The sequence below is a fragment of the Vulpes vulpes genome, chromosome X (genome assembly GCF_048418805.1).
Source record: "Vulpes vulpes isolate BD-2025 chromosome X, VulVul3, whole genome shotgun sequence".
Lineage (NCBI taxonomy): Eukaryota > Metazoa > Chordata > Mammalia > Carnivora > Canidae > Vulpes > Vulpes vulpes.
In genome coordinates, this window is record NC_132796.1 from 29,613,637 (window position 1) to 29,620,997 (window position 7,361).

At 36.3% G+C, this 7,361-nt stretch overlaps 1 pseudogene; it reads left to right on the forward strand.

The window, feature by feature from the left end:
- Positions 1–6,017: 6,017 nt before the first annotated feature.
- On the forward strand, positions 6,018–6,981 carry LOC140596104 (small ribosomal subunit protein uS5 pseudogene; annotated as a pseudogene).
- Positions 6,982–7,361: the final 380 nt, after the last annotated feature.

Below are 7,361 nucleotides of genomic sequence, written 5' to 3' on the forward strand. Positions count from 1 at the left end.
AGTTGTTAAGGATCATGAATGAATAAATAAAATCTTTATTAAAAAAAAGTTGTTAAGGAAAACAAAGGAAAGAGATGGTGTTTTACTGAATCGTTGAATCACTGATGTTTCTATACTTGATCCTGCACTACCTCTAGTCTTCCTAGTATGCAAGAAAATATATTTCCTTTTTGTTTGGGAAAGTTTAATTTATTATTTCTTATCAAAATATATTCTTCTAAACATCATGGAAGTACATCATCATTATCTCTACCCTGGCCTTGATTCATTGTAAAATATTTCATTGTCAGACTGAGTTTTAGGCTAAAATAGGATACTTGTAATTCATGGTTCTTGCCTACATTTTAAGCAACAGAAAATAAGTGAATATGTTTTAGTTCATATATTGTGGCCCAATTTGGAAGTTCTCTGTACTGCTAGGGAATTATTATTCAATTTCATTGCAGAGCATGAGATCCTGATGAAAAATAGAAGGGAGATTATTTCTCTTAAGTGTGAGAAATAGGAAAAATATGACCTGTGCTTAAGCTATCATCAATGCAGAGAGAATTTTGCAATGTGAACCTAACCTTCATAAGTCAGGAAAATTATAATCATTGGTAAATCATTAAAAAGTCAGACTATTGTGAGATGATCAGAATAAAGAAAGATGGGAAAGAAACAAAATCCTAAAGAAAATAAAAGCACACTCTTTGTCATCCATGTAACAGAATATTAAGATTATTATTAAAGCCATAAGAAGGATTCCAGTACAAGATGGAGACATAGGAGGCTCCTGAATTCACCTCCTCTAATAAACACATAGAACCTACAGCTACACATAGAGCCCTTCTCTCTAAAAGAAATCCGGAAACTGGCTGAGCAACTCCTACACATCACAGGATCGGCTATTTTCTTCACTTCTTTTGTCACATCTGTGTCCCTCTCACACTCAGATTCTCGGGAGCCCAATGACGGATTCAATCCCAGGACCCTGAGATCACAACCTAAGCTGAAGGCAGACACTTAAATGACTGAGCCACCCAGGCGCCCCATCACACCCAGATTCTTGAAATGCCTACCTTAAGGGGTCCTTTGCTCTCTTCTGCCTTCCGGTTCTTCTATGTCCACTATTTTACACTGTTTTATTTGAACGCTCTCCTAGCACAATTATCTATCCTTTCATTCTTTCAGCATTTAAGGTTTTTGTTTGTTTTACCTTCACCCATTATCTTCTCTCCAATCCAGAAATAACCTACTATTTTCCTGCAGGCCAAGTCTATCTTGAGACTTGATCCACATAATGCTTTAATATGGATAGAATGTAATACTACTAAACAATTCAAAGTAACAAACTATCAATAAATGTAACAATATAGATGAATCTCAAAAACATTATATAGCACAAAAAGAACTAAACCTAAATTGGCTGTGTCATTCCATTTATATTAAGTTCTTGAAAAGGCCAATCTAAGTTATGGTGATAGAAATAAAAAATTTTCTTACCTGTTAGGTGGGTGATTGGCTGGAACTTAGTATAAGGGAATTTTTGGGTAATGGAAACATTCTATAACTTGTTTGGTGTAAAAGTTACATGAGTATATATATTTATCAAAATTTACTATAGTACATATTTAAAATCTCTGTAATTAATTTTATGTAAATTATATCAAAAAATGTGGAGGAGTGAAGACTCTAAGTTAAAAACACTAACAAAATTTGGGGCACCAGGCTGTCTTAGGAGGGCATGTAACTTTCCATCTTAGGGTCTGGCATGTGACTTTTGTTCTCAGGGTCATGATGTTAAGCCCCACAATGGGTGTAGAGCCTATTAAAAAAAAAAAAAAAAAGGAATCTTAAGAGCTCTATCAAACAACTACAGAGTGTGGACCTTATTTGGATTCTGAATCAAACTACCAAAATGAAAAGAATAAAATTTAAAGAGGAAACAAAAATTATAAATTAATGTTTTAAATGGCTCTCAACATTGTCAACTTAGAAATCTGTTTCTGGGGGTTCCTGGGTGGCTCAGTCAGTTAAGCGTCTGCCTTTGGTTCAGGTAATGATCTCAGGGTCCTGGGATTGAGCCCCCCCTTTGGGCTACCTGCTCAGTAGAGAGTCTGCTTCTCCCTCTGCCTCTCTTTCTGCTCTTCCCCCTGCTTGTGCTCAGCTCACTCTCTGTCTCTGTCTCTAAAATAAATGAATAAAATCTTTAAAAAAAAGAAATCTGTTTCTGACTTCTTATAGAAAATGGAAACATTGAACCCACATTTTCAAATAAGCCTAGCAGTTAGGCTTAGGATCAATAAATTCTTACAGTCTCAGTTGCACAGAGACCCCGCCATTCTCCAATGTGTCTTGCATACAAACAGTTTCATTTATTTCTGTTATTTCTATAAGCACATAGGTACTTGAATTCATGACTCTGGTCATATCCCTTTTATCCATTTAGGACTTTTTGTTTGTTTGGTACTTTGGTTCAAATTCTGGTTCTTACTCTTGATGTGACTATTTTCATTGTATTAGGGCAAACTGGAGTATTTTAAGATTACACATATGTTTCAACAGCGTATGCTGTCACACAGCCTCACTGAAATGACAGACCCAAAAGTTTACCCGATACGATAGAGAGTAGACCTAAGCAGAGGCAGTCATTGCCATTGACCTAGAGATCCTGGAACTAAGCACCTTATATAAGGGTACAAGTATATAATAAAATAATAAAAAAATACAGAATGCCTCTACATAATGAAGACAGCTACTTTATTAATGATTAATCTTTCCCATTTTTTTTTCCTGAGGTTAAATTTATTAAGATTTCAAATCCTAAAATCTCTATTGTTGAAATCTCTGAGTTGATCTCATTCCATGGTGATCTTTTTTTCCAAAGAGCTTGTAATTAAGAGCATGTAAGTGATTTTATTAATGAGATTTCCTGCTACTTTAAAGTTATTCCATTTTCAAGACTGTCTGAACATTTTACAAGTCACAAAAATATTTTTAAAGATTTTTTAATGGAAAAGTGGCTGAAATAGGTTGGATCAAAATAAGCTGCTCCTTTCATCAGAGACTAGGCATGAGATATTTCCATTTGGATGGAGGAATTTTTTGGATTATATTCACCTGATGAGTGAGATGTGAAAATCAGATTTCTAGCTTAGCTAGGGAATTTTATTTAGGAGACCATATTCCTCTCATTTCTATTCAGTAGCACATACAGTGAAAACAGAAACACTGCAATTAAGTAATCATCCAGTTTCCTCATAAAAACACATTATGTTTTAGATGACATCAAGAGGACATGATAAGCAATCCATAAGACTTAGAAATATAATATATCAGCAGAATGTTTTGAAACCCATTGTCAACAATATTTACTAGGCATGGCAAAAGAGGGTGGGTGATAAGAAAAGCCATCATGGTTGAAAAGGTCTGTTAGCAAACACCTGTAGATTGCAATTTGAAATTAAATTTTCTTGTCATTAAAGAGAAATGAATTTCAAGTAAGCATGTCATTTGCTTCCCTGTAAACATCTCCACTGATTCACTCATCTGGGTTGCTAGTCAACAGGGAGGGTCTCAGTGGTGTTGTTCATTGTAGCATCTACAGGGCAGAATAAAACAATTTGCATTACTAAATTAGGGAGAAAATACAAATTAAATTAAGATGAATTCCTGCTTTTCACACTTGTAGTAAACAGAGAGAGGTCTGCTTTGAAATATGACATTTGGGTTTGGCCAACTATTCTAAGCCCAAAGGGAGGTAGGTGACTAACAATGATGCACTTTTCTTAGACACACTTGGAAGGTTCAGATAAATTTAAACTTTGATTCACGTTGGGGAAATGAAGTAGGGTAAGGAGGGAAAAGAGAGAACAGGGTGACATTGCAATCAGTCGTGCAGTGGTGTTTACAAATGTTGGCCTGGATTTAGAGCTTTCGGGAACAGAGTTAAATTATACCAGGCCAGTGCCCTGAATGGTTTTGTGCAATGAGGCAGTTGTCAAGTTCCAGAATGATGCTTCCAAAGCTTTCATGGCCTTTCCCACCAAACTAGGTCAGTGGTGTTTAGATATTAAATTTGTGTCTTCATGGATATTAAACCTCCTAAAATAATACTTGATTTCTCTACATGACATAGTCAAGGGAGTAATAAATTTGAGAATCTGAATTGTCCAAATCATTGTCTGACTTTTCTGCATTTAATAGAATATAGTCAGATACATTTTTAAAACTTTATCTCTAATGCAATTAAATTAAAGGTAGCGATTTGAAACCCCCAATAATGAGCATCTACTACACTTTATGCATTATATTAATTATCTAATATAATCCTCACTATGTCTCTATGAGATAAGGTTTTCCCTATTATAATTCTTATTCTGCAAATGAGGAATCTGAGACTAATTTGTTCACAGTCACTATGCTAGTAAGTAGATGATTTGGGATTTAAATTATGATCTGTCCTACTTCAAAGTATTTTAAAACATGTGTTGTGACACATTGCTGCTGGGATACTGATCAACCATTTAAAAAAAAACTTCTTAAAAATTACAGTGGAACAAGGCAGAGTAGAAAATATTGGACAGCAACATAGGTAGCACGGTTCATGAAACTTCTTTCAGATGTGTGTGTATATGTGTGCAGCATGTGTATAATGATCTGAAATAAAAATGCATTTCCTGCTGTATCACAGTAAAAAAGAAGTTTAAAAAATACTGCAGTCTACATTTTCAAATCAAAATAATCTGTGGTAATTATAATATGCAAAAAAAGAAACCCCCTAAAATAAAGTACCATAACTGGAAGATTTGATTGGTAACTTCCTCAGCTTTAGAGGCTGTGTGGGCTGTTTTTCATTTTCTCCTTTACTAGATTTATAACCATCTATCTCTCAGATGACTCTCTGGATTCTGCAGTTCAGAGCTTGACCAACTACTGTGTGGCGCACTTCAGTGTACATAAGATCTCATTTGATGCCAAGTAACACTGTGAGTTAGAGCTTGTACAAATATTAGAGAGAGAACATAGAACTTAAATATCTTTCCCAGAGTCACCCAACTAGTACAAGAAAGGAATAGGAATCAACTAGAAACCCTGTGATATCATGTCCCCTTCTCCTCACACTTCCTTTAAATGGCATATGGCAGGTATTCCATATACACACCTTTTCAAGCCCAGTGCAGAAAACAGGATGCTAAAGTGTGAGTCTCTAGTGCTGATAAGAAGCTGTGACTTTCCACACTAGTAAATATATATATATAAATATATGTCCTTCTTGATCTGACAATGTCAACAAAATAAATCAGTGCAATCATTTAATTTAAAAAGCATTAAGTAAGAGAATTCTGGAGTCTCAAAATTACCAGTTTTTCAGAGAATGAATAATCCTTTGATGATCCTGACCCTAGTGAGAGTAGAAAGGGGGGAATGAAATCAGATTTATTGTAAATAAGATACTGACAGACAAGGAAACTTAACTCAGCAGCAATACATGATAATGAAGAGTTTTAATAGCTTATTGCTCTTTACAAATATTCTCTCTTGAGCTATATGAAACATGATTTATAAATGTAAGAATAATTGGATTTGGATGTTCATTTAATTGACTCATCCATATCCACACATAGGGAAATCAATTGTATTGTAACTATATGTCTATTTACCAATATAAAGCAATTTGTTGAATAGAGGCCATGTGAAAGACAATACACAAAGTATCTCTAGAAACATTATGATGCATAGTTTAATGCTAAATATGAAATAGTCACATATGTAAAAATAATCCAAATGTATATTTATAAATAATGTATCTAACAGGGTAAAATATAAATAGATATATAAACAGGAAATAAATATGAAAAAACACCATAGACAGCAAGTTTAGGAAAATATAAGAGAGATAAGCATGAAATAATGTACTTAGCTATAACTCTCAAGTTCTCAAGTGCTTTTTGAGATGGCTTTCCTAAGAGTACTAATATAGTATTTAGCTACTACCAGCTTCATTTCTATTTCTAGGAGCTAGTAACCAGGAGATGGAATGCTACAGGGTTAGTGTTGGCAAAAGACCAGATGTTTCAGATGTCTGTACTCACTGGCAGGGCACGAGTTTGATGAGGATAAAGCATTGGGAAATTAGCTGCTTCTTTAGGAAAACACCAAACGGTGACTATGCCGGTGCTGTGGGAGAGTCTGGAGGTCCCAGGGGCCCTGGAATGGGAGGCCACCAAGGTTTCAGTGGAGGCTGAGGCAGCGGCATCCCAGACCTGGTCCTGGCTGTGGTCGAGGGCAGGGCTCGTGGAGACAAGGCCAAGGACATGGAGTGGATCCCTGTCACCATGCTGGGCCACCTGGTCAAGGATATGAAGATAAAGTCCCCAGAGGAGATCTGTCTCTTCTCTCTGCCCCTCAAGTACTCTGAGATCATTGACTTTTTCCTGGAGGCATCCCTCAAGGATGAGGTTTTGAAAGTTATACCTATGCAAAAGCAAACCCATGCTGGCCAGTGAACCAGGTTCAAGACATTTGTTGCCATGGGAGATTACAATGGACACATTGGTCTGGGTGTTAAGTGCTCCAAGGAGGTAGCCACTGCCATCCTGGGGCCAGCATTCTAGCGTCCCTCTCCATCTTCCCTGTGCCACAAGGCTACTGGAGGAACAAGATCAGCAATCTCTGCACCATTCCATGCAAGGTGACTGGCCCCTGTGGCTCTGTGCTGGTGCACTTCATCCCTGCCCCCAGAAGCACTGCCCAAGAAGCTAACTGATGATGTATCAACACCTGCTATATCTGAACCTGGGGCTGCACTGCCACTAGGCAACTTCACCAAGGCCACTTCTGATGTCATTTCTAAGACCTATGGCTATCTCACCTATGACATCTGGAAAGACTGTGTTCACCAAATCTCTCCATTGGGAATTCATGGACCATCTTGTAAAGACCCACACCAGAATCTCTGGGCAGAGAACCCAGGCTTCAGATGTGGCCACCACATAGTTTTATATAAGAAAAATAAAGTGAAGTAAAAGCCTGTTAGAAAAAAAAAGAGTTGGAAAATTATGACTGTGTTATATATAAAATCATGTCATAGTTACAATCATTTATCTATCACCAAGCATCTCATCATGCAGCTGTAATATAAGAGAAGACAACTGGATTTAGAGTCCGAAGACTACGTTGGAATAAAAGGCTAAAATTTATGAGCTGGCTAACCTTGAAAATTAATTAGGCTTCAGTTTCTTCCACTGAAAATTGTAGATGGTAATTCTTTTTTACAGGAAGTTGTAATGGTAATTTGAGGTTGAATCATATAAAATTGCTGCTATTTGATCATTTTTATCTACAAAAATTATCATTTCACTTGGATTAACCTAATA